General features: G+C 40.8%; 1 pseudogene; it reads left to right on the top strand.

Annotated features, from left to right (window-relative positions):
• The first annotated feature begins 1556 nt into the window (after positions 1-1556).
• LOC109438709 (small ribosomal subunit protein eS8 pseudogene) lies at positions 1557-5177 on the top strand (annotated as a pseudogene).
• Positions 5178-24326: the final 19149 nt, after the last annotated feature.

Here is a 24326-nt window from a genome sequence, read left to right as displayed (position 1 = left end):
ACCCACAGGACATTTGAATTGCAACCTCTGAATCAGGAAATGTACTTAGTTTCACAGCATAATCAAGGGAATAACACAATAATGCATGTTCATTTGTGTGGTATGCCCAAGATAATTCAGTGGCCGTTTATTTTCAGCAGAGTATTGGCATCTGTGGGGGAGACTTTTGATTGATTTAGAAGTACTTGCTGGTCTCATCCTGGACTTTGAGATTCAGTCCCATATGTACTTTCACATGTCCTTCTCCACCATACCTAATCCCAAATTATTTTCTCTATATTGTATAGTAGTTTGGGTTGTTTACCTCCCTAATCCAGTTGTATGTGGTCTTCAACTGTCGTTAAAGTAACACAGTAGTTTAGCCTTCTTTTTCAGTGATTCTGGCATCAGTATTGTAATGGTTCTCATTTTCATTATTGTATTCTCACAAAACATGGTACTACGGGCTGAATTGTATCCCTCTAAAATTCGTATGTTGAAGCCCTAACCCCAGTACCCCAGAATATGACTATTTGGAGGTAGGGACATTAAAGAGGTGATTAAGTTAAAATGAAGGTGTTAGGGTGAGCCCTGATCCAATCTGCATCCGTATAAGAGGATATTTAGACACACAGGGAGACACCAGGAGCACACACACACAGAGAGGAAAAACCATGTGAGGACACAGTGAGAAGGTGGCATCTACAAACCAAGGAGAGAGGCCTCAGAAGAAACCAAACCTACCCACACCTTGATCTCACGTCCCAGCCTCCAGAACTGTGGGAAAATAAATTTCTGTTGTTTAAGCCACCAGTCTGTGCTATTTTGTTGTAGCAGCCCTAGCTGATTAAGACACATGATGACAATATTCACAATGTTAAAGGTTAAACTAGCACTATTTCAATATAAATTACAACAGTTGATGCACAGGCAAACTCAAAGACTGTTCATGCTCACAATTACAATGCACTTAAGTTGCACACTGAAATGGCATCATTTGGAGTGACACGACAACAAATGATCCATTATTGTGAACTGAACATCATGGTTGTCCACGTCAGCAGTCAGGGGAGAAAAAGCCACAACTACAGAAAGCAGACAATCTGCAACATATCCATTTCACACTAAAAAATATGTTTTCAGCCCAGTTTGGAAGCTACCATATGGATTTTGTAGTTTTCCCCCAATCTTCTGCACCTATCACTGAAAACTGAGACTTTTCAATATTCACAACAACCGTATGAGGTACATGCATATTATTATTATCCTTATTAAAACTGATAGACTGAGGCACAGAATGTTTAAATTACTTGTCCTAAGTTACCACAAGTATTTACCATTGACACTGGAGTTTGAATACAGGAAATCTGCCTCTGGAGCCTAGATCCTACCACTATTCTACGTAGCCTCATATGTTAGATATTTCCAACCTAGTGCTGCCTGAAAGAAGGAAGGCAGATCATACAAAAAGTGACTTGAAACTAATCACTTATCCTTCTTTGACACATTCTTGCCCTTTCACCAGAACTGTTCCCCTGCTGGGAAATGGGCTAGAAACCACAAATTGGCCCAATGCCATGCAACAGCAGGAGAACAGAGGGAAAGAAAATGAAGGACTGGATGAGATGGCCTGCAAGGTGAAGGAAGCCAGGACCAGACAAAGTAAACCACAAGAAGCCTATCCTCTGTGAGCTCACAGGCTGTGGCAGACACTTTGGGCAGACATTCTCCTATCTTTTTGCTGACAGAACCCCAACATTGATCAAGTGTCCAACAGAGATCTCTTGATCTCAAGGAAGGTGGGCCAGCACTACTAGGAGATGAGCCATGATTAGTTTATGACAATTACAGCAACGCTGTTCCCCTTCACCAGTGATTGGCTCCAGTTCTGGCCAGTGAAGGATAAAGGGAGGTCAGCTGGAGGACTTCTGGGACAGGTTTACATCCCCTTCTGGTGACTCAGATGACTCCCAGAACACTTCCCTGTGGATAGCATTAGTGACATGAGACTTAAAGTCAGCATAGAACATGAAATCCTTGCAAATGTGCAGGACAGAATATAAATACCACTAAAGCCCAAGGTAAAGCCTAAAAGGATGGGAGAGGTTGAATGGGCAGATGGGGAAGGGGGTCACAGAAAGATGCTAAATGGCAGGACTGAGCATAGTGAGCTTGGCCAGGGGATGAGATACTATGATAAATCCAGCTTGTATCATGTGCTCATCATTCTTATGGCCCAAAGAATGGAACCAATTCCCAGAAAAAAGATAGAAGAGGTAGTGGACAGACAGAACAATGGATGGCCGTTATTGGGATCCTCCACTATTTATAGTATTTCAACGCTTTCTCATACTTGATCTGCTTTGAGGAGTCTTACAAACCCACAATCCCCTTTCTCTGACAACTGAATCCCTTCCACTCATAAGGGTAGGATCCTGGCAGCCAAATTGATTGAACCATACAGGATCCCTGGTCCAAGCTGGGATGACCAGATTCCATCCTGGGAATAGTGGATTGGAATTCAGAGATGCTAATCAGTCACTGCTGGTCACTTAAACTTAGGTCTTGTAAACCTAGTAGCTGTGGGGGAGCTCTATATAGTCAAGTTATGGAAAAACAGATAATTCAGGATTGCAAAGTGAAGACTGAAGTGGATATGGAAAGACAGAAGACCACATGGACTGAGAGGGAGATTAAAGGAAACAGAGAACTATCTTGATTTCTGATGACTTTCCAGTTTATGGCTTTAGTCTCTTCTGAAACATGGCCATACTTACTGACCTTGTGTTCCATGAAACTCCCTATATCCTATAAGAAGCCTTCCTCACACTTTAAACAAAGATAAAATCAAAATGGACCATAGATTTAAATATATAATGTAAAAGTATAAAACCTTTTGCAGAGAACACAGGAGAAAATCGTTGTGACCTTGGGTTAGAGGAAGAGTTCTTAAATATGACATCAAAAGTTAATCCATTAAAAAATAGATAAATTGAACTTCTTTAAATTAAAAACTTTTGCTCCGTGGAAAAACCTTGTTAAGAGGATGACAAGACAAGCCATGAGAAAATATTTGCAAATCCCAGATCCAACAAAGGACTCAAATACAGAATATACAAAGAATGCTCTAAATTCAACATTAAGAAAATAATTAGGGCCGGCCCGGTGGTGGCTCGGGTGGTTGGAGCGCTGTGCTCCTAATTCCGAGGTAGCCGATTTGATTTTCACATGGGTCAGTGAGCTGCGCCCTCTACAGCTAAGATTGTGAACAACAGCTCTCCCTGGAACTGGACTGCTGTCAGCTGCCGGAGGTTGGCATGAGCTGCAGTGGGCTGCCTGGGCTGCTGTGGGCTGCTGTGTTTCTCCATGAATGACCAGTGGCCAGCGTGAGTGGCCAGCAGCTGGTGAGAGCTGTCCTGAGCTGCTGTCAGCTGGCAACTGACTGCCTCAGCGGGGGAAGGGGAGGGAGCACAAGGCTCATAATACCAGCGTGGGCCACGGAGCTGTGTCCTATACAACTGGACTAAGAAACAATGGCTTGAACAGGAGTGTGGGAGGGAAGTGGAAGAAAGGGGGGAAAATTAATCTGAATTGAAAACTGGCAAAAGACTTAACAGACTCTTGACCAAAGAAGATAATATGGATCCCAAAGAAGATGATATGGATCTATAAAACACATGGATAGTGAACATCGCTAGCCATTAGTGAAGTGCAAGTTAAAATCATAATGAAATATCATTACACATCTATTAGAATGACTAACATGAAATATACTGGCAATACTAAGTGCTGACCAGGATATGATGCAGTTAGAATTCTCACACATTTCTGGTGGGAATGAAAACTGGTACTCTGGAAAGCAGTCTGACATTTCTTACCTTGGGACCTAGCAATTGCACTCCAGGGTATTTATCCTAGAGAAATGTAAGCTTATGTTCACACACACAAATGAACCCTGCATATGAATATTCATAAGAGCTTTATGTGTCACAGCCAAAAACCAGAAACAATTCAACATCCTTCAATGGGTGAAATGATTAAACAAATTGTAATACATCCATACAATGAATTACTAATCAGCAATAAAGAGAAACAAATTACTGGTGCGGGAAACAAGAAGAATGGATCCCCAGGGACTTAAGCCGAGTGAAAGAAAGCTAATCTCAAAAGGTTACATACTCTGTGATTCCATTCATATAACATTCTCAAAATGACAAAATGATAATAAAGAAAGGGAGTTTGTAATTATAAAATGGCACCATAGAGAGTTTCTTTGTGTGACAGACCACTTCTGTCTCTTAATCGTGGAGAGGGTTATATCCAGCTACACATGTGATAAAATGTAATAGAATTAAACACAAAGTCATAGTAAAAAAACGAGTAATACAAAAACTGGTAAAATAATGAGCCAATTCATTTCCTACTTTTGATATGCGCTTTAATTATGTAAGCTGTCACCATTAGGGGAAACTGGGTAAGGGGACGCAAGACTTCACCATGCTAATTTTACAACTTCTTGTGAATCCATAATAATTAAGAAATTAAAAGTTTTTAAAAAGAAAGAAACCGCTCTTTCCAACTGGAGCTGAGCCACGGGCATCTCAGGACAATTGGCACAAGTGCCACAAAACTGGGGACCAGAGAAAGTCCTATCACAATAAGTGAAAATATGTGCTGGCACGCACTGCTGCCAACACTAAGATTGGTCCCCGCAGCATACACACAGTCCATGTGCAGGGAGGCAACAAGAAGTACCTGCATTGAGGCTAGGTGTGGGGAACTTCTCCCAAGGCTCCAAGTGTTGTACGCACAAAACAGGGATTATTGATGTGGTCTACAACGCACCCAACAACAAGCTGGTCTGTACCAGCACCCTAGTAAAGAACTGCGTGGTGCTCATTGACAGCACACCCTACCCATAGTGGTACAGAGTCCCACTGTGCACTGCCCCTGGGCCGCAAGAAGGCGCCAAGCTGACTCCTGAGGAGAAAGAGATTTTAAACAAAAAACGATCAAAGAATATTCAGAAGAAATATGATGAAAGGAAAAGGAATGCTAAAATCAGTGGTCTTCTAGAGGAACAGTTCTAGCAGGCCACGTTTCCTGCGTGCATCGCTTCAAGACCAGGTCAACGGGATGGAGCAGATGGCTATGTGCTAGAGGGCAAGGAGCTGGAGGTCTATCTCAGGAAAATCTAGGCACGGAAAGGCACATAAATCCTTCTCCCTTCTACCTTATTTCATGTAATAAAGGTGTTTTGTCACAACATGATATATAGATGATGTATTACAAAATTGTACACTTGAAACCTAAGTAACTTTACTAACAACTGTCACCCCAATAAACTTTAATTAAAAAAAATAGATGGGTCATCAAAATGGCGGTGTGAGGTGAGCCTCTGGAAATCTCTCCTGGAATTTACAACAAACTGAAAAACTGTAACTCCACAAAGGACTCCCTGCACAGCAGACAGGCAAGACGAAGAGTCTCACTACTGAATTAACCTAAAGGTGGGCAAATTGTGCGAGCAGGGGAGGAGAGAAGGGAGAAGTGCGGAGACGGAGCCACGTGGGTGCAGGACGCAGACCTAGCTCAGTGCTCCGAGCTCGCTGCATCCCGGAACTGCCCCAGCTGCAGGAGAGGGAAGAACTCAGACTGCTAGGATTCCGTTTATGGCCCACAGGGCTGAGGGGACAGCATATAACACGGCTTAACCCAACACTCATGGCAGAGACCTCAGAGAAAAGACGGAGGGAAGAAGGCTGAAAACCGTAGTTTAAGCCCTCACTGCCACAGAAAACGGAAGCCTTAGGCACTGAGAATAGCCGCCCCCTCCCTACCCTACCAGAGCTCGCCCCGCCCCCAACTGCCTGGTGCCAGAAGTGGAACAGTAGCAGTGTCAGAGGAAAACAACAGAATATTTGCAGTTCTGAGAACTGTGGTCCACAGACACAGATTCACAGCCCAACTAGTTCCAGCAAAGGGGACGGAGCTGTGGAAGCAGGACCGACTGTGGTGGTGGTCGCCACCATTGCTCTGGGCCACCTCTCACAACTCAACCCACCCCTGGCCCCACCTATCTGGGCGGATCCCTGCAGGAGTAAACAGAACTGCTGAAACACACAGGCTCTGAATCTGGTGCAGGAGGAACTTTGGAACTTCAAAAGCTCTCCGCATGCCCACCGGGACGTGGTGTCCTATGACCCAGGCGAACTATTAACAGAGGAGAAGCCCACATTACAGGGAATCCCCCCATTGTGTGAGAAGCTCACAGAGTGCAGAGAAAACATAACACTGCAGTGTTAGAGAGAAAAAAAGGCTGCAGTCGGACAGAAAATAGAACATTCTACAAACACGTACTGGAAAACAAAAGAAAGACCTCTTCCTTTCAACCTGTTGCAGAACCCACTCCTGTAGATGTCTAGGACAAGAAATAATAAATCATTAATTGCCATGAAGAACCAAGGCAACAAGACAGCTCAGAAAGAAAGGGAAAAGTCTCCAGAAAATGAACTTAAAGATATGGAAATATGTGACTTAAATGACAGAGAATTCAAGATTGCAGTTCTGAAAAAACTCAACGAGATGCGAGAAAACACAGAAAGACAGTTTAATGAACTCAGAAACACAATCAAAGAACAACATGAGCATTTCACGAAAGAGATGGAAATTTTAAAAAAGAACCAAATAGAATTTCTGGAGATTAAGAATGCAATAGAAGAAATTAAGAATGAAATAACCAGCTTAGGTAGTAGAGGTGACCAGATGGAGGAAACAAGCAGTGACATCGAAGACAGAAACCTGGAAATGACACGGATGGAAGAAGAAAGAAACTTGAGACTTCAAAAAAATGAAAGAACTCTACAAGAACTTTCTGATTCCATCAGAGAGAGCAATATAAGAATAATGGGCATACCAGAAGGAGAAGAAAGAGAGAAGGGAACAGAGGATATATTCAAACAAATTGTCGATGAGAACTTCCCAAACATGTAGAAAGAACTGGATCCTCGAATCCAAGAAGCAAATAGAACACCTAATTACCTCAACCCCAACAGGCCTTCTCCAAGTCACAGTGTATTGAAGCTGTAAAAAACCAACGACAAAGAAAGAATGCTGAAGGGAGCCAGGGAAAAGACGATGGTAACCTACAAAGGAAAGCCCATTAAATTATCATCAGATTTCTCAGCAGAAACTCTACAAGCCAGGAGGGAATGGAACCAAATATTCAAACTATTGAAAGAGAGAAATTATGAGCCAAGAATAACATACCCAGCAAAGATATCCTTTAGATATGAAGGAGGAATAAAGATCTTTCCAGACATACAAAAGCTGAGGGAATTTTCTAATACACGACCAGCACTACAAGAAACACTAAAGGAGGCTATTCGACCACCATCAACAGGGACAATTTGTGGCAACTAAAACATAAAACGGGGGAGAGTAAAGGCCTGAACCGGAATATGGGAATGGAGAAAGTAGGCAACCTAAAGAAAATGGAATACTCTAAATATCAAACTTTCTTTTACATAAACTTAAGGGTAACCACTCAAAAAAAAATCCAGAACTGAAATATATACTGTAATAAAAGACGAAACAGAGGGAAACATCATAGAATACCACCACACAGAAATAATAGACAACAACAAAAAGGCAAAGAAACAATGGAGACACAGTCTTACCAGAAACCTGAAGACAGAATGATAGTAAATCCTCACATATCAATAATCACCCTAAATGTAAATGGACTGGACTCACCAATAAAAATGCACAGAGTAGCAGATTGCATCAAAAAACTAAACCCAGCCATATGCTGTCTCGAAGAGACATATCTCAGCTACAAGGACAAGTATAGACTCAAAGTGAAAGGATGGAAATTGAGACTCCAAGCAAATGGTACCCAGAGAAAATCAGGTGTAGCTATACTGATATCAGATGAAACAGACTTCAGGATGACAAAGGTAACAAGAGACAAAGATGGACATTTCATAGTGGTAAAGGGAACTATATAACAAGAAGTCGTGACAGTCATCAATATTTATGCCCCCGATCACAGAGCACCGAAATGTACCTAGCAACTACTAACAGAATAACTAAAGGGAGAAATTGACCAAAACACAGTTATACTAGGGGACCTAAATACTTCATTGACAGCTATGGATAGATCATCAAAATAAAAAACAAGTAATACAAAAGCAGCCCTAAATGACACATTAGATGAAATGGACCTAATTGACATTTATAGAGCACTTCAGCCTAAAACATCAGACTACACATTTTTTTCTAGTGTACATGGAACATTCTCAAGGATAGGCCATATATTGGGACATAAAACTAACCTCAGCAAATGTAAGAAGATTGAAATCATACCAAGCATATTTTCTGATCACAAGGCTTTGAAATTGGATATCAACTGCAAAAAGAAAGCAGGAAAAAACACAAATACATGGAGATTAAACAATATACTTTTAAAGAATGCCCGGGTCAAAGAAGAAATTAGAGGAGAGATCAAAAGATACATAGAAAGAAATGAGAATGAAATTACATCCTACCAAAACTTTTGGGATGCAGAGAAAGCAGTTTTAAGAGGGAAATTTATATCATTACAGGCCTATCTCAAGAAACAAGGAAAAGCCCAAATAAATAACCACATGTTACACCTTAAAGAACTAGAAAAAGAACAAGTGAAACCCAAGGTCAGCAGAAGAAAGAAAATAACAAAAATTAGAGCAGAACTAAATGAAATAGAGAACAAAAAGGCAATAGAAAAAATTAATGTGACAAAGATCTGGTTCTTTGAAAAGATTAATAAAATTGACAAACCCTTGGCTAGACTCACTAAGATAAAAAGAGAGAAGACACTGATTAACAAAATCAGAAATAAAAACGGGGAAGTTATCACGGACACCACAGAAATACAAAGGATCATCCAAGAATACTATGAAGGAATATATGCCACCAAATTCAATAACCTAGAAGAAATGGACAAGTTCTTAGAAACATATAGCCTTCCTAGGCTGAACCATGAAGAACTGGAAAAACTAAATAGTCCAATCACCAGTAACGGAATTGAATCAGTCATCCAAAACCTTCACAAAAGCAAAAGTTGGGGACCAGATGGCCTCACTTGTAAATTCTACCAAACCTTCAAAGAGGATCTAATACCAATCCTGCTCAAACTCTTCCAAAAAATTGAAGAAGAGACAGTACTCCCTAACTCATTTTATGAGGCCAACGTTACCCTGATACCAAAACCTGGTAAGGACAACACAAAAAAAGAAAACTACAGACCAATATTTCTGATGAATACAGATGCAAAAATCTTAAACAAAATTCTAGAAAATCGAATACAACAATGCACTAAAAAGATTATTCATCACAACCAAGTGGAGTTCATCTCCAGGGCACAAGAATGGTTCAACATCCACAAATCCATCAATGTGATATATCACAAAAACAAAACAAAGGACAAAAATCATATGATTATATCAATTATTGCAGAAAAAGCATTTGACAAGATGCAACATCCATTTATGATTAAAACACTTAAAAAATAGGTATAGAAGGAAAATACCTTAACATAATAAAGACCATATATGACAAACCCTCAGCTAATCTCTTAATTAATGGTGAAAAACTGAAGCCCTTTGCTCTACGTTCAGGAACACGACATGGCTGTCCCCTATCACCTCTGCTTTTCAACATAGTGTTGGAGATGCTCGCCAGAGCAATCAGGCAAGAGAAAGAAATTAAAGGCATCCAAATTGGAAAGGAAGAAGTTAAATTGTCACTCTTTGCAGATGACATGATGCTATATATAGAAAACCCTAAAGACTCCACCAAAAAGCTATTAGAAAGAATCAACGAATACAGTAAAGTTGCTGACTACAAAATCAACGTACAAAAGTCCATTGCTTTCCTATATACTAACAACGAAATCTCAGAAAAAGAAATTAAAAAAAATTCCTTTTGCAATTGCACCAAAAGGAATAAAATACCTAGGAATAAACTTAACCAAGGATGTGAAAGATCTATATGCTGAAAAGTATAAGACATTTTTAAAAGAAATTGAAGAAGACACAAAGAAATGGAAAGACATTCCATGCTCATGGATTGGAAGAATCAACATAGTTAAAATGGCCATATTACCCAAAGCAATATACAGATTTAATGCAATCCCCATCAAAATCCTAATAGCATTTTTTAAAGAAATAGAACAAAAAAATCATCAGATTTGTTTGGAACCACAAAAGACCCCGAATAGCCAAAGCAATCTTAAGAAAAAAGAACAATACTGGAGGTATCACACGCCCTGACTTTAGCTTGTACTACAGGGCTACAATAATCAAACCAGCATGGTATTGGCAGAAAAACAGACACATAGACCAATGGAATAGAATTGAGAACCCAGAAATAAAACCACATAAATATGGACAGATAATTTTTGACAAAGAAGCTAAAAACATACAATGGAGAAAAGGAGGAAAGACAGCCTCTTCAATAAATGGTGCTGGGAGAATTGGATAGCCACGTGCAAAAGAATGAAACTGGACTGCTATCTGTCACCATGTACCAAAATTAATTCAAAATGGATCAAAGACTTAAGCATAAGACCTGACACAATAAACTGCATATAAGAAAACATAGGTACTAAACTTATGGACCTTGGGTTCAAAGAGCATTTTATGAATTTGACTCCAAAGGCAATGGAATTAAACGCTAAAATAAACAAATGGAACTATATGAAACTTAAAAGCTTTTCCACAGCAAAAGAAACCATCGACAAAATAAAGAGGCAACCACCTGAATGGGAGAAGATTTTTGCGAACAGTGCCTCCGATAAGGGGTACTATCCAAAATATACAGGGAACTCATGCAACTCAACAACATAAAACAAACAAACAAAGCAATTGAAAAATGGGCAGAGGATCTGAAGAGAGATTTCTCCAAAGAGGACATACAAATGGCAAATAGACATGAAAAAATGCTCAACATCACTAATCATCAGAGAAATGCAAATAAAAACCACAATGAGATATCACCTCACCCCAGTCAGAATGGCTATCATCATCAAGACAAATAGTAACAAGTGTTGGAGAGGCTGTGGAAAAAAAGGAACCCTCATACATTGTTGGTGGGAATGCAAACTGGTGCAGCCGCTATCGAAGGCAGTGTAATTTTTCCTCAAAAAATTACAAATAGAATTACCATATGACCCAGCAATCCCTATCCTGGGTATCTACCCAAAAAATCTGAAAACATTTATACATAAAGACACGTGTGCTCCAATGTTCATTGCAGCTTTGTTTACGGTGGCCAAGACATGGAAACAACCTACATGTCCTTCGATAGATGAATGGATAAAGAAGTTGTGGTATATATACACAATGGAATACTATTTGACAGTAAGAAAAGATGATATAGGAACATTTGTGGCAACATGGATGGATCTTGAGATTATAATGTTAAGCGAAGTAAGTCTGACAGAAAAAGCATAGAACCATATGATTTCACTGATATGTGGTATCTAAACCAAAAACAACAAAAGAACAAGACAAACAAATGAGAAACACAAACCCATAGACACAGACAATAGTTTAGTGGTTACCAGAGACTAAGGGTGGGGTGGGGGGTGCGAGATGAGGGTAAGGGGGATCAAATATATGGTGATGGAAGGAGAACTGACTGTGGGTGGTGAACACACCATGGGATTTATAGATGATGTAATACAGAATTGTACACCTGAAATCTATGTAACTTTACTAACAATTGTCACCCCAATAAATTTAAAAAAAGAAATTAAAAAGAAGTAAAGGTGTTTTGTGTTCTATGAAATTAAATAAATAAATAAACAAACAAATAAATAAATAAATAAGGAGGAAAGACACCAAGAGTTGGCTAGGTAAAGCTACCCCTTAATGTTCTAACACTCACATTGTCCTTGTTTGCTAAAGACTGTTTGCTTACGGGTGACTTTCCTGGATATAAACCTTGCCACCAGGATCCCTACAGAGCCCTTGATCTTGAGGAGCAACTAAACTGAAGAAATGGAACACTGAATGTTTGAGCAGATTCTTTCCCCTAAAACAAAGTTTTTTAACTTGGAGTCCATGACCAAGTTTCTCAAGTCTGTCAACGCCCTCTGATACTTTAGAATGGTGTTTTCGTGTTTATTTAGAAACTATACTCACAAATGACAAAATATCTGTCAAGTACTTACAATTAAACTTAGAATTAAAAGCTTACTGGTTCCATGGCTCAGGCGGTTAGAACTCCATGCTCCTAAATCGAAAGGTTGCCGGTTCGATTCCCACATGGGCCAGTGGGCTTTCATCCACAAGGTTGCCGGTTCAACTCCTCAAGCCCCGCAAGGGATGGTGGGCTGTGCCCCCTGCAACTAACAATGGCAACTGGACCTGGAACTGAGCTGTGCCCTCCACAACTAAGACTGACTCACTGTTCCCCAATAAAGTCCTGTTCCCCTTCCCCAATTAAAAAAAATAAATAAAAAGAAAAAGCTTACCAGTTCCAGAACTCAAGTACTTCTATCCAAATATAATTTTACTTTTGACAGTTTTTGTGTATTCTTCCAGGAAAAAAAAAGAAACAAATGGTAGCAGACTATATATACATTTTCTTGCTTTTTACACTTAACAGTACATCATGAGATCATTGCACATTGGCACTACAACTCCACCTCTTGATTTTAAATAGATGCTTAATGCTTTTACTATTAATAGATGAACCTGTACCAACCTTCCTCCAACAGTGGAGGATGGCACCTCTTTCTCCTTAGGCTTGCCAACCATGAGCATTGTCAGACTTGAAAAATTTTTAGCCATTCTAATAGGTAACATATGGCATCACTTGTTTATTGCTGGAGACAACTAGTTTTGGATGATTATGATTCTTTTGCAGTGTCTCTAAACTTTCCCTTTTGTCTGTTGTCATTTATTTTTAAATAAACAATTGTATTGCTTTATCTTACACAAGTAATAAATAACATTCACTGTAAAAAGAAACATGAAACCATATAGAAGTATGGTGAGTATAAAAGGGAAAGTACCTCTTCTCCTCCCAAACCCTATTGAGTCCCAATTCCTTCCTTAGAGCTGCAGAGACACTGATGTGTGCCCAGGGGTTTCACTCTGCTAAATGCAACTGCATCAGGCAGTTTTTCTGATTCCTCTCATTTGGGATTGGAATGCTTGTGACAGGGCATAGCTGAGGTTCAGCTTTACAATATCCAGGAAAAAGGGGGTTGCTGAGCACATCAACAGTAATAAAGACTGCAGAGAAAATGGCTAAACAATGTATGTGGGGAAAATGACTAAATTTATGTGAACAAAATGGCTTAAAAGTCCTTCAAAAGCTTCAGAGTCACCTTTTCCCTGCAACAAACATGCAAACAATAAATACTATATTTATTAAATCCAAATCCAGAAGCACTTTGAAAAACCAAAGCCTAGTTAATTAATTTCCTATGTGCTTTGAAAGCATTGAGATGGTATTTAAAGAGAGAGAGAGAGAGAGAGAGAGAGAGAGAGAGAGAGAGAGAGAGAGAGAATCCATAAGAAAAGACAAAGGCAGAATCTATGTGTCTAGAGACAGACTGGGATAAATTGTTTGACCTTTAGTTTCTTCACATCAAATAGGGGTAATTATAAAATATCTAGCTCATATGGTTGTTGTAATAAATAATAATCTATGCTAAGTGCTTAGCACAGAGTTAGGCATAGAGTAAGTACTCAATAAATGATAGCTACTCTTAGCTATTCCTAAAACCTTTCCTTGGGAGAGGGAAAGTACTGTGCATGGGAAGCACAGAACGAATCAAAGCTTGGATTCTGGAATGGGGAGGATGTGCTTGGGAAGAACAATGATGAGACCTAACTAGACGTGGAATATTTGCGTGGTAGATGGGAAAGGAATGATTGAGGGAAGATATTAAAGCAGTGAGGAAAATGGAGGCAATTTAGGAAAAAATCAGTGTGAAAAGTGGGCAGAACAGTTCGGGATGGCGAAATGGGTGGAGGGGATATAGTAGGAGGCCGTGGAGCACAGGAGAGATGTAAGGAATATACTAACACAGGAGGAACCATATGGCAAAAACATCATGCATTAAAATGAATAGACAAAGAAAATATGGTATATACGTACAACAGAATACTATTTAGCCTTAATAAAAGAAGGAAATTCTGCAATATGCAACAGCATAGATGAACCTTGAGGACATTATACTAAATGAAATAAGCCAGTCACAGAAAGACAAATATAGCATAATTCCACTTACACGAGGTCTCTAAAATAGTCAAATTCATAGAATCAAAGAGCAAAATGGCGGTTGCCAGAGGCTGGGGGAGAGATAAATGGAGAGTTACTAACCAGTTAGGCATAAAGTTTCAGTTAAGTAAGATGAATAAGCTCTAGAGATCTGCTGAAAAACATTGTACTTATAGTCAACAATAATGTACTGTGTGCTTAAAAAGGTGTCAGGAGGGTAGATATATTAAATGTTCTTACCACAATAAACTAAAAGAATAAGCATGAAGATTAAAAATAAAGATTTCCCATAACTTGACGTCTGAGTATTTAAGGTACAGGGAAAGAATAGAGAAGAATAAACTATACTTGTTTGTTGAATGGATACTTAGTTGAGTGTGGCAGGGGGGCTTGTTTTACTTTAGGTGGGGATATGAGACCAGAAGTCTGCTCCCTGAGTATGTGTGAGGTGACTACAGAAGACTAATTACTGAGGTTTGACTAGAGGTAAAACCAACAAGGCCAATGTCTTTGGGTCTCTTTTCTGGAATTTCTGGCATCTAAACAGTTGTAATTCAGAACAGCTGACACAACTATTGAATTTAGGAACACTCACTATCCTCCTCAGACACTGTTTTTCACTTACAGATTCCAGCACCGTGCCAAAACCTCAGTCTCATGCCTACTGGACCAGGAGTTTGCTACAGTATCAAGAAGGCTGCTTTAGAGGCCTGATTCCAAATGGCTTCCATTCCAACTCATGGCTTCTCTGGCCTCAGACTGGTTATAGTTCAGATATCTAGACCCTTGCTACTCAGAGTGTGGGCCAAGGACGAGCAGCATTGGTATTATCTGGGAACTCATTAGAACTGCAGAATTTCAGGCTCCACCCCAGACCCACTGAATCAGAATCTGATCTGCATTTTAATGAGGTCCCTATGTTAAAGTCTGAGAACACTGACCTAGAGCATGGTTTTGGGGAGTCAGACAGTTTTTGGATTATTTGGAGGGAGTGAGAAAAATGACTTTAAATGTAAATGCAAACTAAAGGTATGATGAGTTCTAATTTCAGAAATTTGAAAAACTAACAAATCATAGAATTGAGGAAACATGGTAGTTTTATATTTAATAAACATATCTATTACTTCTGTAACCCACGTAGATTTATGATGATAATGACTAACGTTAACTTTCATTGAGCACTTACTTTGTTTCAGGTACTATTCTAAGTGCTTTCCAGATAGGATCTCATTTAACCTTCAAAATAATCTTAAGCCTCACAACAAACCTATGAGACAGGTACTATTACCATCCCCATTTAACAGATGAGGAAACTGAGGCATGAGGTGTTTAATTGACTTGCTCAAGTTCGCACAGCTAGTAAGTATTGGAACCAAATTTTCAATACAGTATGTCTGACTCCAGAGACCACAGGCTTAAATTCCATATGTCAATTGACAAATTTTCCCTGTCCCAGATCTATGAAGTTCAATGTTGTCTTCAAGATGTCTATATTCACTGTCACTTGGTCACTTTGGGCTTGAAGAACTCACCGTTGCTGAACTACTTTGTATCCCACTTACATCTTACCTTCTATGGCTGATCTTTTCTCTTTTCTCTGAAGGAACCCTTACATGAGACTCAGTCTCTTTTCCTTAATTTCCACCAAAAGCACTCAACAAAAGACATTTTTGTGTAGACTTTACTGAAAGCTTGGAGCAATGGAGGGGAATTGATACCATAGCAATACAAAAAAACTTAACTGAATATTTGATACCCTTGACCTTAAAGTCCTTTGTCCACTTTCCTAACAGAAAAATTTCACTGTCTTACTACTGTCTTGCCCAACTCCCCAGGACTTCAATTTCCACATCACAAGAAGCTTATCAAGATATTTTCCTTAAAAAAATGCACGACTCTTCCTAAGGTGAACTCTAGTCCCAGGTATTAAAATAAAAATGTTCACCACACTACATAGAGAAACGGGTGTTTTTTTTTTCCATTTTGTTTTGTTTTCCAAAAAGTAGACTTATATTGTACTACAAATTTCTTCTTTTGCTCAGTTGCATTTATGACTATCCTTCCATACCAGCCTGTACCAATCTACCTTATTCATTTTACGATATACAGCCATTGTATAGCTATACCATAATTCATTAATCACGCCTAGATTGATGGATATTTAGGTTATATCTATTTTTCTATGGTGCAGATAATGCTGAAATAAATAGCCTTTTACATAAAGCTTTGCACAATTGTTTGATTATTTCTATAGAAATGTTTCTCAGAAGTGTTGTGCGGGAGACCCTGCTCGCTGCGCCACTTGTCTTGCGCAGAGGCCTGCTCGCCGCACCATTTTTCAGGCGGGGCGGCCTGCGGGGTCTCTGCTCCCGCTCCCCACACAAGAACGCAGGATATGGTGAGGCCAAAAAGGAACACCCACGGAGCCATAGGTAGGGGAGCCATACCACCAAGGTCTCACCGGAGGCTGGGTTCACCGGACACGCGACCTGCCGTCCGCCTTTCCGCCAACCGACCGACCGACGACTCTGCTCCACTCTCTCGACTCTATTCCTCTCCTCTCTTCCGCTCTCCTCGGCTCTCCTCTTCCGCTCTCCTCGGCTCTGCTCGGCTCCTCGGCTCTTTGGCAATCCTCGGCTCTCCTCCGTAGCCGCAGCAGTTATACCAGCGGCCAATCGGCTAACCAGCCACAGCCCACAGCCAATCAGCCACAGCCGAGCCAGCACCTTTCCACGTGAGGCCGAGAGCCTGTAAACTACTCTCTGGGGCTCTGTCCCCACAAGAAGAATACCTGGTACAAAGGGTATATGCACTTACAATTTGGGAAGATCATGCCCAACAGGCTTCTATGAAGGTCGTATCAATTTACATGTCAACCTAGGGTATCTGAGTTGTCCTGTTCCCTGTACTCTTTCCAACCCTAGACATTAATTTTAATTTATATCTCTTTGATTATGTGTGAGATTGAATGGCATTTTTTGTGTTTATTGGTCATTTGTATTGTTTCTATGAATTGCTTGTAAATACTTTTTGCTCACCCACCACTCCCCTGCCATTCATGTTCTGAACTTCACCCACACTCAGTTCCCTCCAGGTATCTTGGGTTCAAAATATATCTCCATCACTTGAGGCTTCAATCTCATTAGTTGCTTTAAATGTTCTATTTTATTTCCTATATTTTCTGTCATTCTTAATGTGAAAAGCAAACTGCTTTTAAAAAGTCATTCTTTTAAAATGTCATTCTTTCAAAGAATATTGAATGAAATGGAAAACATAGTGGAATGTTAATGAAACCTTTCCTCAAGAAGCTTGGAGAACTGCAGTCCCACTTTTGTGTAACACATGCACGTTTTGCTGAAGTTGAAATCACAGCTAGGGAATAATTTGGTGCCTCACTTTTGGCATTTATCATTGGATCATTATTAACCTTTGGCTTTTCTCATCGGCCCAGTGCCCATTTGCATTCCCTCACTCCCTGGACACAAATTCTAAGTGCTGGCTTTTGTTCTATTGCTGTGCTTTAGTAAAGAAGGACTTGAAACTGTGTCTTAAGGGAGTTACAGATTCTGGTTTACTCCTTATACCTGTTCCCCAGGGACTCATTTCTTAGCATCTTCCCCAGCAATGTTGCAGGTAAAAACATAGTTATTGAGCAGTTACATGGCCTGAGGCCACAGGGACAAAACTCCTTTGGTCTTGGAGCCAGGGCCTGAAACAAACTAGAACTGGCTCAGAATCTCAATCTCTCTCTCTCTTTCTCTCTCTTTCTCTCTCTCTGTCTCTCTCTCTGTCTCTCTCTGTCTCTCTGTCTCTCTGTCTCTCTGTCTCTCTCTCTCTCTCTGTCTCTCTCTCTCTCTCTCTGTCTCTCTCTCTCTCTGTCTCTCTCTCTCTATCTCTCTTCTGTTTCTCTGGAGAACCCTAACTAATACAGCAAGGAAACAAGCATGGTTTCTGGCTCACAGCAAACTAGGAAGTGAGACCTTAAGTCTGGCAGCCCACAAGGAATTAAATGTTACCAACAACCATGTGAGCTTGGATGTGAAAACTTCCCCATTTGAGCCTCAGATGAGAGACCAGCTGTAGGCAGTACCTTGATTGCAGCCTTACAGACAAACCAGCTAAGCTGTGCCAAGACTCTTTACCCACAGAAACTGTGAGATAATAAATGTGTGTTGTTTTAAGCTGCTAAGTTTGTGGTAATAGTGTTACAGAGCAATAGATAAATAATACAAGAAGATATGGAAACTTGGGGATTCCTGACTACATAGTTGACCATATTTTTTTCTTTCAAGGGCTCCCCTAGCTTCCAGCAAGTCAATCCTATATAATGTTTCCTTAGCAGAAATATCCTATGGAAATACTGAAGTATTGTGGTATTGTACAAAGAGGCTCAGAAGTCATAGAGACCTGGATTTGAATTCTATCTCCACCACTTCCTATCTGTGTAACCTGGGGCAAGTCACTTCACCTTCCCACCAGCATGACCTTCCCTTTTGTCATATGAATAAAAGGGTTTAATAGCAGTATCTGTTTCTCAAGGTTGTTGTGGGGATTAAATAAAATAATAGATGTGAAGGAGTCTAGTACTTGAAACAGAGCAAGCACTCAATATGTGGACTTTTTTAAAAATGATAATTTGCAGAGGGTTCTTAAGCCTGCAAAACACCAAGGACAAACACCATTGCCTATACCTACCGCAGATCCAGGGCCACTTGGTCACATGGGGTGACAGCTGGTAGTGGCACAATGACTGGTGACCATGGTCACCATTCACTCTAGATAAAGTCTGGAACTGCCAGTCCCAATAAATATTTGCTGAAAGAGTACATGGAAAACAAAACCAAAAAACATCTCCTAGACTGTAAGCTCTGTGAAGACAGGACCATATCTGTGTTGTTCACTGCTGTGTCCTCAACACTCAGCAGAGTGTCTGGGACAGAATAGATGTTTAATAAATAGTTGCTGAATAAATGAATGAATTACTACCTCATATATGGGGCATGAATGGAAGTAGGTTGGGTGATTATTTCCAAGATATGACTCCTCCACGTGAATGGCTCCTTAGAGATCCCTGATAAAAGCACTGGGACTGTCCAGGGGCTTCCTTTGGGCTGAATTATTTCTACTGCTGTCCTGGGTAACAGCTGATTTCCCCCAAAGAGAGGCAAATAGCTGTGAGCAGAAGGAACATGGTTATTTAATTAGAATGAAATGGAAATAGTATGAATCCAGTCAAGATGGTGGAGTAGGTAAACGCTGTGCTTACGTCTTCTCAGAAACATATCAAAATTACCATTAAACTACAAAACAACCATCACTGAGAACCTCCTGAAGTCTAGCTGAACAGAAGTCCTACAATTAAGGACATAGAGAAGAAGCCACCTCGAGACTGGGAGGAGGGGCAGAGACACAGGACGAGCTGGTCCCACCCACATGTGTGACTGTTAAAAATCAGGAGGGATATTTCAGCTGTGTAGGTCGCCCCCTGAGGAGAGAGGGGTCCCAGCTCCTCCCAGCCCAGGGTTTCAGTGCCAGGGTGAGAAGTCCCCATAACTTCTGGTTGTGAAAACCAGCAGAGATTGTGGCTGAGTGAGACTGAGTACAGCTGCACTCATAGGCACTCCTCTTAAAGGGCCCACGCACGGACTTACTTGCTGACGTACTCACTCACTCTGAGCTCCAGCGCTGGGGCAGCAGTTCAAAAGGCACCAGGGACATACGGGGAGGAAAGGAGTTTCTGGCTTCAGAGCAAGTGCTGGAGGGGCAGTTTTCTCGCAGATGGAGGAGCTGGCAGAAGCCATTGTTTCTTTGTTGACCTCTACCCCCTCCTGGTGTGCAGACGCAGGCAGCCACCACATCTGAGTCTCCATCAACCTAGCTAACACTATTCATTTGCCTTTATTCTCTGAGACCTTGCCCCAACCAAATTTCAGGCCCACCCAAGCCAATCCACATAAATGGCCTACCTTGGCTCATAGTGTGGACTTTCCTAAAATCTCTCAAAGGTTCATAAAACCCAAAAAGCAGCACTGACTTCATCATATCCTGTATCTCTGGCTGAGCAGCCCTAAGCTCTGCACTAACAATAGATGGCCTTGGTTCATGGGTTGGCCTCTCCCAAGCACCTCCAAGCCCATTGCAGGTGGCAGCCATCTGCAGATTGCTTTGTGGCTCATACCAGGTGGCACCAGACAGGGCACAGGCTGTGCCTGAACTTGACCTATGGTGGGGCCCTTCCCAGGAGGCGCAGGGCTGACACACCCAGTGACCAACTTTGGACCCAGCTGGAGCATCACCCAGCCACCTCTAAGGATGACACACCCAAAGGGCAGACTGGGTAGGTACCACATTCCTGTTAAAGTGAATCCTGCTATGTAGGGTCAGCCCCTACACAACAGCTCCTCCACTGTAGTCATTGCCAGTCCTCACAACCAGTCAGCCTGAGGATCAATCCCTCCCACTCACATGCAAACAGCAACCAAGGCTCAACTGCAATAGGAGGGCACACAAAACTCACACAAGGGACACACCTAGAACACTCAGCTCCAGCGACCAGGGAGACTGAGCCACTAGGCCCCACAGGACACCTATTACATAAGATCAGTCTACTAAGACTGGGAGACACGGCAGCCCTACCTAATACATAGAAACAAACACAGGGAAGCAGCCAAAATGGAGAGGCAAAGAAACATGTCACAAATAAAAGAACAGAACAAAGTTCCAGAAAAAGAAAACAAAATGGAGACAAGCAATCTACCAGATGCAGAGCTCAAACTACTGGTTATAAGGATTCTCAGTCATCTCAGGGAGAACTTCAACAGAGAGATAGGAAACATAAAACTGGAGCTAGTAAACATAAAAAAGAACCAGTCAGAAATAAAGAATACAATAACTGAATTGAAGAATACATTACAGGGAATCAACAGTAGATTAGATGAAGCAGAGGATCAAATCAGCAATTTGGAAGATAAGGTAGAAAACATCCAAACAGAACAGCAAAAAGTAAAAAGAATCCAAAAAAAATGAGGATAGTTTAAGGGCCCTCTGGGGCAACATCAAGTGTAACAACATTTGCATCATTGGGGTACCAGAAGGAGAAGAGTGAGAGCAAGGAATTGGAAACTTATTTGAAGAAATAATGACAGAAAACTCCCCTAACACAGTGAAGGAACTAGACATACAAGCCTAGAAAGCGCAGTGAGTCCCAAACAAGATGAACCCAAAGAGGCCAGCACCAAGGCACATCCTAATTAAATTGCCAAAGGTTAAAGACAAAGAGAGAACCTTAAAAGCAGTTAGTTGCCTACAAGGGATCTCCCATAAGACTGTCAGCTGATTTCTCAACAGAAACTTTGTAGTCTAGAAGGGATTGGCACAAAATATTGAAAGTGATGAAAAGCAAGGCCCCACAACCAAAATTACCCGGAAAAGCTATCGTTTAGAATCAAAGGAGATAAAGAGTTTCCCAGACAAGAAAAAGCTAAAGGAGTTCATCATCACTGAACCAGTATTACTTGTAATGTTAGAGGGTCTTCTTTAAAAAAAGGTAGAAAAAAAAGATAAAAAATATGAATAATAAAATAGAAATAACTACATATCTATCAAAAATTACTTTAAATATAAATGGATTAAATGCCCCAATCAAAAGATAGGGTGGCTGAATGGATAAGAAAACAAGACCGTTACATATGCTGCCTAAAAGAGACTCATCTCAGATCGAAAGACACACCCAAACTGAAAGTAAAGGGATGGGAAAAATATTATTTCATGAAAATGGAAACAAAAACAAAAATAGCTGGGGTAGCAATACTTATACCGGACAAAATAGACTTTAAATCAAAGGCTATAACAAGAGACAAAGAAGGACCCAGTCATCCCACTTCTGGGTATTTATCCAAAGAAACCCCAAAACACTACTTCAAAGGGACATGTGCATCCATATGTTCACTGCAGCGTTGTTTACAATGGCCAAGATGTGGAGGCAGCCTGGGTGTCTTCTGATGGATGAACGGATAAAGAATATGTGGTAATACAATGGAATATTGCTTGGCCAGGGAAAGAAATGGGTTCTTGCCATCTGTGGTGGCATGGATGGACCTGGAAGATATTGTGCTGAGTGAGACAGAGGAAGACAAATGCAATGTGATTTTGCTTATATGTAGAATCCAAAGAACAAAATAAACAAATGAAACAAACTCATAGATAAAGAGAACATTTTGATGGTTGCCAGATGAGAGGGGGGTTGGGGGGGGTTGATGAAAAAGGGGAAGGGATTAAGTACAAATTGGTTGTTACACAGTAGTCATGGGGATGTAGGATATAGCATAAGGAATGTAGTCAATAATATTGTAATATATGGTGTCAGGTGGGGACTAGATTTATTGGGGTGATAGATATGCAGGGGTTGCGGGGGCGGGTATAAAATGTGGAGGGATTAAGAAGTACAAATTGGTGGTTAAAAAATAACCATGGAGAACATCATAGGAATGGCAGCAGCGGGGCGCACTTTTTGAGTTCTCTTCTAGATCTTATCACAAACGGGACATCTATAATCCATCAAAGGACTCTCTGCTCATCACGCAGAACAGCTAAGAGACTCGTGCAAGGATTACTTGAAGGTGGGCAAATTGGGCAAGCAGGGGAAGAGGGAAGGGAGCGGAGTGGAGACGCGGCCCGCACCTGTGGTGGTGGAACCGCGGCCGGCATCCGCAGCTACAGGGGATCCCAGGACGGAACAGAGAACACAAAAGCTAAGAGGTGGGCTCTTTCCCTGCGTCCCACAGTTGATGTCACCCGCCTAGGGGGCAGCATATCCAGCATTTGAGGCAATAACCTCAGCTGACACCTCCAGTTGGGCCCTAAGCCGGACAAAGGACATAAACTCCATACCTGGGCCCCTCTCCCCGCTCTTCCAATCCTACCCCTGCCCTTCCAGAGATTTAAACTGGCCCCTGAACTGAGGAGTAGTTTCAGATTACAGAGGAGCCTTAGTGCTCAGGCTCTGAGAAGACTGGTGTGCAGCTCTGACCCAGGGAAGAGGCTGGGAAGAGTGTGGTTTTTGCTGGGCTAGGAGAGAAGAGACTCCTCCACCCTCAATCACCACCTTTTCTGGCCTGCGGGAGGAGTGCGACATGGCTGGGCTGGGAGAGAGAAGACCCCTCCATTAATGAATGTAATCAATAATGTTGTAAAGATTTTGTAGGGTATCCGATGGACACTTGTCTCATTAGGGAGACTACCTCAGGGATGATGTAGATGTCTGATCTCTGCACTGTACACCTGAAGCTGAAGCTGAACAATAATGAATGTCAACTATAATTTTATATATATATATATATATATATATATATATATATATATATATATATATATATGTATGTATACACTTACAAGAAGCAGAGTACAGCATTAGGAATAGAGACAGTGGAAATGTAATGGCTCTGTGCGATGTCAGAGGGATAGTGGATGGGGGAGGGGGCTCACACAGTGTGAGGGATATAAATGATAAACGTCTAAGTATTACTTTGTCTTGTGCACCTGAAACTAATAACAAATAAAAAAAATAACCATGGGGATGTAAATTCAAGCATAGGGAATACAGTCGATAATATGGTAATAACTATGTATAGGGCCAGGTGGGTACTAGACTAGTCAGGGGGATCACTTCTTAAATTATATAAATGTCTAACCACTATGCTATACACCTGAAACTAATATAGAATAATACTGAATGTCAACTGTAATTAAAAATTAAAAAAAGGGGGAAGGTGAAGGGGAATAAGAGGTCCAAATTTCCAGGTATAAAACAAATAAGTCATGGGGATGTAATGTACAGCACAGGGAATATAGCCAATAATATTGTGATAGCGTGGTACGGTGTTAGGTAGTTGCTGGACTTATCACGGTGGTCACTTCTTTAGGTATATAAATGTTGAATAACTATGGTGTACACCAGAAGCTAATAAAAATGTTTTAAAAAATAGTATGCCTTTTTTGTTTACCACCTATTGGGTACCAAGCACTTCTAAGCTTTTTACACACAGTATCTGTGTCATTTATTTCTTACC

The sequence above is a fragment of the Rhinolophus sinicus genome, chromosome 18, assembly GCF_057876585.1.
Source record: "Rhinolophus sinicus isolate RSI-liver-muscle chromosome 18, RSI-T2T, whole genome shotgun sequence".
Lineage (NCBI taxonomy): Eukaryota > Metazoa > Chordata > Mammalia > Chiroptera > Rhinolophidae > Rhinolophus > Rhinolophus sinicus.
Note: the sequence above shows the minus strand (reverse complement) of the source record. Positions and strands in the feature narration are given on the sequence as shown.